General features: G+C 35.1%; 1 protein-coding gene across 1 annotated transcript in view; it reads right to left on the minus strand.

The window, feature by feature from the left end:
• CDH12 (cadherin 12) overlaps positions 1-12,861 on the minus strand; it is a 485,928-nt gene that overhangs the window by 84,233 nt on the left and 388,834 nt on the right. The window lies entirely within an intron of this gene.

Genomic DNA, 12,861 nt, shown 5'->3' on the forward strand with positions numbered 1-12,861 from the left:
GCTGCACAGCAAGGATGGAGAGGTCATTTCCATCACTTCTAAGTAAAAACTCATTTTCTTCTTTCATATAGTCAGGAAATTACCCTTTTAGAAAATCCGTGCGTGTCAACATGAAGGAAAGGAAGAAAATTTTAAATAGAAATTACTCTTTAAGTGGAACAGACACTTAGTAACAGCAATCGCTTATATAGCGCTTTCTATTTTCCAGGTACTTTTCTAAGCACATTTCCATTATTAACTAATTTTTATCTTCACAGCAAGACTATGAGATACCCACTATTATTGTAACTTCCAGTCATTTATATCCTAGTAAATATTTTAGAACTATATTGGGATAGGGAGAAAAAACAGGTATAATCCCTAATTTTCAGGATCTGTTCATTTCTGTGGTGTAAGAGTTCCCACCATGGTCTATATCAAAGTACTGTTGTGATGTCTTGAACAGAGTGTTGAGAAGAAACATGCACAATTGGTTCTGCTGATCTGGTAGAACCTACTATCAGTCTACAAATGAGCAAGTTAGGGCTAATGGCCATGAGGTGAGTCAAGCAAGTAGTATTCCTGATTGAAAACATAGTTCCTCATTTTGTCTGTCCGTTTCTGTTGACTTGCTTGTGCTGCCTGAAAGTCAACCAAATGGATACAATATTTGGTTGATCCATAAGATATTTTAAAATTCAGGTAATTCAGAATTCTTAATTTTAGCTAGACTGAGTGATGCAAATTTCAATTCACTGAGGACTGAGTGGCTTGGGCACACTTGGGGAAAGTTTCCCTTTTTAGTGATTGGAGAGAAAAATCTATGAAAACATCTAGAAAAGTGGCATTAGGAGATGTGACAAGGTTCTAGAAGGGGATGGGGCACTAAACATAAAATGATTCTGCTACTGCACCCAAGAAAGAAAGGAAAACCTATTACATCTCTTTCTGTCTATCCAATTCTTCCTTTCTTCTTACAATGCCACAACATTAAAGTACAAAATATTATGTTTAATAGTATAGTTCTACTACTTATAAGTTTTATAAATACATATCTGCAAAACTAATTGTCCATTGCAACATTATTTTTTTAAGCAAATGCACTAGAAATTCCAACCAACCTAATTCCAAATAGACTATGGAGCAAAACCAACTTATATTACTTAATGATTTTCAGAATAATTGGGGTTTCTGATTCTCCAAAGTGTGTATTTTTAATATAAGTGATTTATATAACCACTATTCTCGTTACATAATAATAAACATGTTGGAGATTTTGGCAAGAGTTCACAACATTTCAAGTGCATCAATAATTTTTCATTGTTATATATTTAATGAAGTACATTTAATATCTCTTAAAACCTTCATTGAATATTTAAACCTTTGTTTATGTTGTCTTTATCTATGTAATTTCTGATGCATTTGACGATATATAGTAAATAAAACATTCTCAGTGATGCTGCCTAATAGCATTACAAAAATATGCCAGAAGCAACACTAAAAGTTTTTTCCTAAATTATAAATAAATTTAACATCTTATAAAATAAGCTCTTGAAAACCATTGGAATTTATTTTTTATTTTTTATTTTTTGAGATGAAGTCTCACTCCATTGCCCAGGCTGAAGTGCAGTGATAGGATCTCGTCTCACGGCAATGTCTGCCTCCTGGGTTCAAGCAATTCTCCTGTCTAAGCCTCCCAAGTAGCTGGGACTACAGTCGCCTGCCACCAGGCCCAGCTGATTTTGTATTTTTAGTAAAGACAAGGTTTCACCATATTGGTCAGGCTGGTCTCGAACTCCTGACCTCAGGTGATCCACCCGCCTCGACCTCCCAAAGTGCTGGGGTTACAGGCGTGAGCCACTGTGCTTGGCCAAAAGCATTGAAAATTTTAAGTCAGCTGGGGATATTTACTTACTCACAAGTTTGACTTCTCACTAGTTTTCTTCTGAAACATGAGGAGAGTTGTCTAAAAAAGATGAAATTTGGTAATGGTCTCTTCCTATGTATATTTTGCTTTCTTTTAGCCAAAACTAATTATTTCAATAACAACTCATTCACCAATTTGCAAATTTGATTTGTGAATATTCATCATATATCACATATGGACACAATGGTTTAAATTTTCTGTCATTTCCTGCATTTTTAAAAAATATTTTCTGTTATCCTTGTTTTCCTGCTTTTACCTAAAATGTTTTACTTGTCTACTACTTCACATATTTCTATGTATAAAATCTATTATTCTTTCTGGGACAACCTAAAGCCACATTTTGATGATATTTTTCCTTTTGTCTTTGCAATTTTATTTGTTTCACACTTCTATGCATACATAAATCATATGTCCTTTTTTTTTTTTTGCAATAGTCTAAATATTTAGGAATACATTGTTTTTACTCCAGATGGTATAAATGTGCGTTAACTTAAAAATCTCCCTACCTGTCTGGGTGTGGTGGCTCACGCCTATAATCCCAGCCCTTTGGGAGGCCAAGGTGGGCGATCACCTGAGGTCAGGAGTTTAAGACCAGCCTGGCCAACAGGGCAAAACCTGTCTCTACTAAAAATACAAAAATTATCCAGGTGTGGTAGTGCATGCCTGTAATCCCAGCAACTCAGGAGGCTGAGGCAGGAGAAGAGCTTGAACCCAGGAGGTGGAGGCTGCAGTGAGCCAAGATCGTGCCACTTCACTCCACACTCTAGCCTGGGCTAGAGAGAGAGATTCCATCTCAAAATAAGTAAGTAAGTAAATAAATAAATAAATAAATAAATACCAAAAAAAACCCTCCCTATTTTTACACTATCTTTTGAAGAGAAGAAATTAAAAATTTTATCTTCTTTATGCAGTGCAAAATGAAAATGACGGTTTTTTTTCCTTTATACTGTAATGAAACTTGCAGTGAACGAAACATTATTCCTGAAATGATACACTCCCTTGTGTCTGGCATTTGTTAACAAAATATATTTCTTAGTACCAGGTCTTTTGTTTCCGTGGTTTTTAATATTGCTCAGATTCCTGTTAACTTTCTTAAAGAACTACTTTAGAAGTCTCATTTCCTTGTCTATATAATTTCTAAGACCAATAATAAGGCAAATAGGAAATAGAGAACTGTAAACATTGTGAAATAAATGGTGACTTTAGGATGCTTTCACATCTGTGACTAAAGATTGCCGTTGCCATCAGAAATCTATGCGTTAAAGAATTGAGGAGGTTGTGTTTAAAGTCCTCCTCGTAACTTCATTCTCCTACCTGGGTTTTCTTATACACAAGACTTAAATAGAGCTACGTCTTTTAAAATCTGGCTAAGTATATCCATTCTCCAAACCTCATTGATCACTTCTATGTTTTTGTCTCTTAGAAATGTTCCTTTGGGCCTGGTGTGGTGGCTCACATGTGTAATCCCAGCACTTTGAGAGGCCGAGGCAGGTGGATCACCTGATGTCAGGAGTTCAAGACCAGCTTGGCCAACATGGTGAAACCTGATCTCTACCAAAAATAGAAAAAATGGCTGCGCATGTTGGTGGGCGCCTGTAATCCCAGCTACTTGGGAGACTGAGGCAAGAGAACTGCTTGAACCCAGGAGGTGGAGGTTGCAGTGAGTCGAGATCGTGCCATTGCCCTCCAGACTGGGTGACAAGAGTGAAACTCCTTCTCAAAAAAAAAAAAAAAAAAGGGAAACGCTTCTTTGACTCTCACTTCTCTTTTGAGATCCTACATTTTCAACCTCCCATCTCCACTCAAGCACATTGAAAAGAGAAAGAGAGGAAAATGTAAGAGGGACAAGGAGAAGGAAAAAATTAAAAATAAACATCTTTACTGTCAGATATTTTAGTTGTATTGATTTACTTAATTCTCCCAGAAGCACAATATATTATTATTAATATGGCTATATAATTTATAAGCCAAACAGAGCCACTTTTGAGAGTAAAACAAATCAGTCTGAGTAATTAATTTGAGGTCATAGGTATAAAATGGAATTATCTCTGGCACACAAATATAGCTGATCACCCTATTTATTATCTCAATTTGATTATGTAAAAGCTTCGGGTCAGAGTTTATTCAGTTTACTCAGGCCCCAGTGAGTAAATAGCAGAGCTGCGTTTCCCATCTGTACCTTTCCAAGAGTCTAGGACTTCTGTGCTTTACAAATCACTTTATAAGCTTAAAAATATTCACAATGGCCAGGTGCAGTGGCTCATGCCTCTATTCCCAGCACTTTGGAAGGCTGAGGGAGGTGGATCACGAGGTCAGGAGTTCAAGACCAGCCTGGCCAAGATGGTTAAACTCTGTCTCTACTAAAAATACAAAAAAAGAAAAATAGCCCGGCATGGTGGCGGGTGCCTGAAATCCCAGCTACTCGTGAGGCTGAGGCAGAGAATTGCTTGAACCTGAGAGGTGGAGGTCACAGTGAATCGAGATGGCGCCACTGCACTCCAAGCCAGGGCGACAGAGAAAGACTTTGTCTCAAAAAAAAAAAAAAAAAAAAAAAAAAAAATATATATATATATATATATATATATATATATATATGTGTGTGTATATACACACACACACACACACACAGAGATACTTTAAAACAATGTCTTTTCAGTTTTGATTAGTGGAGCAGTGGATTGAAAGCCCCATATTCATGTTTAGGGCCCGTACTCCTAGCTACTGGGACAATTCTGATGTTGGAAGCAGGAATCTATATTTTCATAAACATCAATACCATAGCTCTAATGTGCTATCCACTTACGTTCTGCTGTATCATACATGTAACTACAAAGTTTCTGGCTCCATCTCTCACTATCTCTTTTTCTTTCAGTTTCCTCTTCTAAAAATATACAGATAAATAGAACCTACTCATACGGATTAAGGAAATTAATATGCAATTTTAATGGTGTCTTTACATAGTACAGGTGCAATATATGTGAGCTGCTCTTCTCTCTGTAATAATTGCCTTATTCTCTAAAGAGAAGTGGCAAATGTACCGCCTGGGGAAATCTGGGAACTGGCTAATGCAGTTCCAGCAGCCAAATTCAGAAAAGCAGGCTAAGGACTTGTGAACTTGCAGACTTAGTAAGTAAAGGAGAGATATGGGTAGATCACAGTCAGATGTTTTATTATGACTAAGTTGGATAAGTTCTGTTTCTAGTATCCAGGTACTTGCCCTGATTCTCAGGGGATTGTCAAGAGAGACAAATTTCTCCTATGTTTGCAGAAAGGCCAAAAGGTGGGGACAGAAGAGCTTTCCAGTTCAGGTTTTCTTATGTTTTAATTTGTTTGCCTGTTTAGGAACTTACAGGTTTTAATCTCTCATAGGTAAAGTCTCATATTTGAGTTGTATGGTAGACTACATAACACTATATTATTCATGCCACTCTGCCAATATTTTAAGTTCTAAAAAAGTCACTTAAAGTGAGCTGGAAAGTAGACAGATTAACCTTAACAAATATTATAAATATTAAATGGACCCATGGGCTTTAACATTATTTTTTATAACATTGGTCAGATTAGGGGCAATATCTTTAATATCACTTCAATTTTAAGCATTATTTAATACCTTTCCAAAAAATGATTTAAAACTAAAGATCATATTTCTAAGGGACCTGTCAATGTTATTGCTCATATGCTAGGTTCTTCTGAGACTCTGCTAACGGCACCATGAAACAGTCATGTTACAATCTTTGTCCTTTAGCACATGGTGAACAGAACTAAGTAAGTCAAAGAAAATGTTCAGCACCACTTAAAAATGATTCATGCTCTCGTTAGCAAAGGACAATGTGATAGTAATAATAATAGCCATGAGAATTTTTTTTTAAATTTGTTAATTTTCTTTTTGTATGCTTACATCGGCCTATATATAGCCCAGTGAAACTCATGATCTCCTTGTGGGAGAATCTGGAGCACAGTGTTTTTCTCTGAGCTTGCATTCAAATTGCATTCAGTTCCAACGTTAGCCTCGAAGCATCTGTATCTGGCAGTGTTAAGCTATTTGGAAGACATCTAAACAAGATATACCACTATATATGAGTGTTTGTTTGTTTAGTTAGTTTAAAATGAATACATTTTAATATTTAGTCTTTACCCAAATATATCTGTAGGACTACAATTTTGCATGAATACAAAATATTCTCATGAGATACACAATTAACTTATTAACTTATTCACTCTAATAAGTAATGGAAATGCTTATTACACATGATATACATGGTATATACATTATATATAATATATCTTATATGATCATTATATATTGATCATATATGACATATCATATATTAATATATTATATAATATATATCTCATATGATATATAATATATGTATATCATGTATCTCATATATATTCATACACATTATTCAAGGAATCAGCACTTGCTGGCTCATCACGGTAAACCAGTGATCTTCAGATTTGCTCTGTAGACTACCTGTATCAGAATTTACCACAACACTTACCTAAAATTTAGATTTCTTAGGTCCAAGCTATGTCAGTTGAAACAAAACTTCCCTCACTGGGGATATGGGATCCCAAGGGATTCTTCAGGCAAATGTAATTTGAGAGCCACTGTAAGATCTACTGGAGAGTGGGGTCTGGGTCTACGTTCTCATTGCCATGCGTTACCTTCAGCACGTAGTCATTTTTGTTTACTTTTATTGAAGTAGACAAAAGACCTATTTGGTAATTAAATTAGATGTGTTTATTCCACTTAGAAGAAAAGCTGGTTTTATAACGTGTCTTGGCTTATTTTTCAAAAACAGGAATAGTGTCATCAAATGTGATGACTTTTTTCCATTACTCATGCCTATAATTATTATGAGACTCAGGGAGTACCCGAATACAAGGTCATGGCTTTTTGTTTAATATTTTTAAATGCTTATATTTACAGTTTTATTTTTTATGCCTTTTAAATGTTTCCACCCCCAAGTGAGAGGATACACACACACGCGTACACACAATTCATAAAACATATATATCTCATATATATGCATACACATAAATACACACAACATCAAAGTTCTATTTGTCTATTTTTGTCTTACTCATATCTTTGGGAAATATTGACCAAAAAGGTAATATATTCATGTACAGTATCTAAATAATCCAGGTTAAAATATTAATAATGTCCCAAATACTACTTTTGAAAATTACATTCTCTTCCTACACTGGAGATATTTAGAAGAAAAGCATGGTCCTGAAAACAGTAGATTAGGTAAATTTGTCATCAAAGAATGCTAGCAAAGTGTTATCTGTTTGAAATTACTTAAACATTAGTAGAAATAGAATTGTGAGAACTAAATTGTATACTAAAATTGATGCTGAACAAGCACCAGTCCTACATTTTAGAAACAAACACGTATTTGTATAATTGAAACATTAACATATCATGAACTTTTTGTATTACTATTTAAAACCTCCACCTGCTCTCGATTAAGGAAAACCTTACCATTCATTTTGTAGTCAAAACTTCTTTATTAAATTATATGATAGATAATTATACATTAACCTTGCAGATCAAATTGGCCCACACCATCCCTTCAACCTCAGTTATTTGAATAAGCTGAAGTAGTTCTCCTCATTTAATAGTAGTAGATTTCACCTAAGAGCCATTATTTTAGCCATACTTCCTTGGCATTTTCTTTCAGAGTCCTTGCAACCATCTTTTTATTTTCCATCCATTTACTTAAGAGAGCATACCGCCGATAGTGATAAGAGTGGCAATTCACCTTTGTTTCACCCTCTGGGGAATCATTTATGTGCATGCTGGGGGTGTTATCAGTTGTTTGCACTTGTTGTGCAGGCAGGCAATAGACTCTTAACCAGACTTCCCAGGAAATATGGGAGGTGAGAGAGGCATATAATTTACTCACAACAGTAACAAAGTCAGCAGCACATTGTGGGTAGCAGATTGCCTTCTCTGGACTCAAATAACGGGAAATATTTTATCCTAGAGTATGATTTCATGACTTTGAGACTCTATGAATATACATATACACACACACACACACACACACACACGTTTCACACGTTTAGCTTTATAACAATTTATAAAGAGTTATGAATGCGCAGAATGTATATATATGTGTGTGTGTATATATATATATATACACACATATATACACAAATGAATTTACATCACAGAACACTTGTTTTTTAGCAGGTAATCTCAGATATTAAGACAGTCAAACATTAAGTACCTGACAAAGTATAAAGATGTGTTTTTATATGGCAAAATGTAACTGTCAAAATTCAATTAGCTTTTCGCTATTTATGCAAAATGACTTATTATATGATTTTATCAAGAAAATTTTAACCCTAGAAGTTTACCATTTTCCAGGTTTAAGAATGCCAAATGGTAAACAACGAAATAGACTTTGTGGCCACATCAAGGTGTAGCTGAATTCATGTTTATTCTAAAATCTTTATACGATACATATTTTAAAAAACATTTATTTAAAAAAAAGACCTGTGGTAGATTTCAAGATCATAAAAGAACCTGGGTGCCAAATACATTAATGACAGGATGAAAAGAGAAAATATATTTTACTTAAACATATCAATATTTTTAACTGAATAAAAGTACAGTTATTAGCATGTTATCTTTAATAATTCAATAATTAACCTGGACATCTTATAGTCTTTCTATGTCATTAAATCTACAGGAGAAGAAAAAACACATAGATGCATATGTATGTGTACATATATACATGCACATACATATATATGTTGTTTTTAATCTGACAGCTTACATAAACAAAGACAAAATATTGTTCACTGTTCTGTAAGCATTTTGGCTGATGCTTTTACTACTTCAATTTTATTTTGACATTTTTTGTTAATTTCAGGATAATAAGAATTTTTATATCTTCAGGTGTTAACAAGTTAATAAACTGTGATATAATACAACTATGTTTTATTCTGCAATTATTATGTAAATGAAGTATTACTGACTTGTAACAGAATAAAGAATAATAGGTCGGGCGCGGTGGCTCAAGCCTGTAATCCCAGCACTTTGGGAGGCCGAGACGGGCGGATCACGAGGTCAGGAGATCGAGACCATCCTGGCTAACACGGTGAAACCCCGTCTCTATTAAGAAATACAAAAAACTAGCCGGGTGAGGTGGCGGGCACCTGTAGTCCCAGCTACTCGGGAGGCTGAGGCCGGAGAATGGCGTGAACCCGGGAGGCGGAGCTTGCAGTGAGCTGAGATCCGGCCACTGCACTCCAGCCTGGGTGACAGAGCGAGACTCCGTCTCAAAAAAAAAAAAAAAAAAAAAAAGAATAAAGAATAATATAGCTCTTAATAGAAACTGTCAATACAAACACGTTTGTAGATATTTAATCAAAACAGAATTGCTTTAAAATATTGTTGTATTTATGAGTAAGAAATTTTCTTAGAACAATTATTGATGTACTATTTTCTATGTTCAAATCCATTTACCATACAAACAATTATCTTATATGTTATTATATTGAAATAGAAAGGAAAACACACATACACACACACGCACTCTTTTACATTTTCTATAATGGAAAACTCTCCTTTCATCAAATGTTGTAGACAGAGTACTTTATTTTACTTAATTTGTTTTCATATTTCTTACAAAATTATCGTACAGAAAAAGTGACCAAGTGGGAAAAGTTTGAATATTTTGCAAAATGAGAATTAACGACATCACTTAATTGATTTAACCTTACAATGTATAATTTAGATCAGCTTGTTAGATGGTTTTGTCATTTAAAATTCATGTATTGGAAGCCATCAGCACTTCTCTGTAGCTTATTTTAACAGATGGAGATCCTCTACAGATATCCTTGGCTGTAGTAGATGGAAGCTATTTAACTCTATGGAAAACATTTTGTAAATAAATTATGTTGTCTTTATATAACTTCAGTAACAGCTCTTTTCATATGCCATGTATCATTTCTATTTCTGAAACAATATTACTACCTTTTTGTGAAGACCGTTTTCTGGGTTATCTGTAGGATCTTTTGGGGAAAACACAGACATTGAAAGCAAATTACCATTAAAGAGGGAGAGTGCAAAAAAGTTAGGGTTCTTAGACAAGTTATCTATCCAACCACTCTTAATAATATAGCCTTGCTCCTTTATTTCTAAAAGTGAGAAAATGCTATACAGTCGTAATGAGAGTTAAGTGGGAATACACATGCAACTCACTTTCTGTAGTGCATGACACACAGTGATTTATTAGTCCATATCCTCATCACATCATCATATCAAATTGGCAGTGATATCTGGTATGTGATATCTCAGAAACTATATATTTTACAACAACAATAAAATAGGAAACTACACATGCATGATACAAATGCCTATGCCATTTACATTTTTTCCATCTCAGACTAAGAAGTCACATACAGAAAGCCAAAATGCTTTACGATTAGTACTTTTTTTTTTTTTTTTTTTTTGAGACGGAGTCTCTCTGTCGCCCAGGCTGGAGTGCAGTGGCACGATCTAGGCTCACTGCAACCTCCGCCTCCCGGGTTCAGGTCATTCTCCTGCCTCAGCCTCCCGAGTAGCTGGGACTACAGGCGCTGCCACCACGCCCAGCTAATTGTTGTATTTTTAGTAGAGACGGGGTTTCACCATGTAAGCCAGGATGGTCTCGATCTCCTGACCTTGTGATCCGCCCGCCTTGACCTCCCACAGCGCTGGGATTACAGACGTGAGCCACCGCGCCTGGCCACGATTAGTAAATTTTAAGAAATTTATCTGTGTTGCTTAAGCAATTAAAAGAGTATCTCATAAAGGTCACCTGGAGAAAGTTTTTTTTTGTTTTTTTGTTTGTTTGTTTGTTTGTTTTTAGCATGAATGTTGAACAATCATGAACAAATATAGTTAGTTGTGGGAAATTCTTTCTTATGTACATATGGAATATAATGGAATATATTTTATTGACTTCCACATTGAAAAGGCTATTATTTCAGTTTGTAATTCTATATCACACTTGATGGTTAAGTGTGCCACATGAGAAATATTCCTGAAAAAAGAGCATTGGCTTTTAAAGAATTGGCTTTTCTCTTTTTAAATGTTTTGCTCTGTCTTTTCCTCTAAAGGATGTAATTCAAAATGACAGTGTAGTAAAAAGTCTTAACACAAAAACATGTAAAATTTCAGGGAGATGAATTTCTTTTTCATTCAAAATGTGAAAACCTCTTCTTTTTCCTGGTTCAAAATATCCCCCACCTGTTAGAGTTTCAGACAATAAACAATCCAAGTGTACATGTAATATAAGCAGAAAATAATTTGATCACAGTGATCTCTTTGATAGATTTCTTCTGCCCTCTCATTTCCCTGTTTATGAGTGGTGACAACATATGCCATGATTTTTTTTGCAAATGTGCTCTAAGATTTTAGAATGACAGAGAAAGAAAACTAATAACTTTTATTTTAATATGATGTTAAACTGGAAGGGATTTGAACTTCTGATTTTTTGTTAAATCAGTTAATTTTGTTGATCTTCAGCAAGTTATTCTTTATAGGCCTCAGTTTCTTAACAGTAGTAGGTGAAAAATAGTGATCTTAGAGTATTGATGTGAAAAGGTAATCAAGATAGTAATGATAAAGTTCTTGACGCATATGTAAATGTTTTAAAAGTTTCAATGCCAGTCAGGCGAGGTGGCCCACGCCTGCAGTCCCAGCACTTTGGGAGGCCAAGACAGGTGGATCACCTGAGATCAGGAGTTCAAGACCAGCCTGACCAACATGGTGAAACCCCGTCTCTACTAAAAATACAAAAATTAGCTGGGTGTAGTGGCAGACCCCTGTAATCCCAGCTGCTTGGGAGGCTGAGACAGGAGAATCACTGGAACCTGGGAGGCGGAGGTTGCAGTGAGCCAAGATCACGCCATTGCACTCCAGCCTGGGCCACAGAGTACTCCATCTCAAAAAAAAAAAAAAAAAAAAAAATTCCAATGCCCTTATCCTCCACATTTTTTGCAAGTACATCTCACAGACTTTCCCTTAGACCTGTAGATTCAACCTTGAATAAATGTCATGCAGGACTACTACTTTATTCAGACACTCTTTCATTTGTTAAGATCTGAAAACGACCATCTTGTTTCAGTGGGAGTAAAGGACGCCATCTTGGCTTCCTAAGCATACTCTGGCTTCTTTGCCATTGAGCCATTGTCATCATGCCCCTTTGCCCAGTCTCTTTGTCAGGGTCTCCAGTCCAACTTCTACAAACCAGCCTTCATCCATACCCATTAAGATTACATTCTTCTACTTGCTATAACTTCGTATCCCTGATTTAAGAATCCTCACTATCACCCATGTGAATGAGGATATTGACATTATCTAATAGTACATTGGCTATTTCCTACACTCTAGATTGAACATATTTCATATGCACAAAACCCAAAACAAGACCCAATTTCACAATGCCACTTTATATGTATGAGCAGTCTCCCAATCTGTCCTCCTCAACTAGCTATTACAGCTTGCCACACTTAAATAGTTAAAAAAATAAAAATTTAGTGTTTTTAGAGTCGAGATCATATTAGTCACACCATATATTAGGGAAACAAATGCATTATTTCTTTCTCCTTTTAAATTTCTTTTTTCCTGTTTTCCTTAATAACAAAATAAGGAAAAGCATTGCTTTAAGACTCTCTGTGTTATTAATCATAGCGTATTATATAGTAGCCATTTGTCAGATACATTTATATGCAAAAGTACAATTATTTCTTGTTTCTTTAATTAGTTATTTTAATTGACAAACAGAAATTGTTCACCTTTAATATGTACAACATGTTTTTAAATGTATGTACTTATTGGGAGTGGGATGGCTCAGTCAAGCTAAAACATATTCATTAAAGTATAATTATTTCTAATTGCCATTCAAAACATTTGGCCTTTAGACTTTCGGTCACTAAATTAAAAC

The sequence above is a fragment of the Macaca mulatta genome, chromosome 6 (genome assembly GCF_049350105.2).
Source record: "Macaca mulatta isolate MMU2019108-1 chromosome 6, T2T-MMU8v2.0, whole genome shotgun sequence".
Classification (NCBI taxonomy): domain Eukaryota; kingdom Metazoa; phylum Chordata; class Mammalia; order Primates; family Cercopithecidae; genus Macaca; species Macaca mulatta.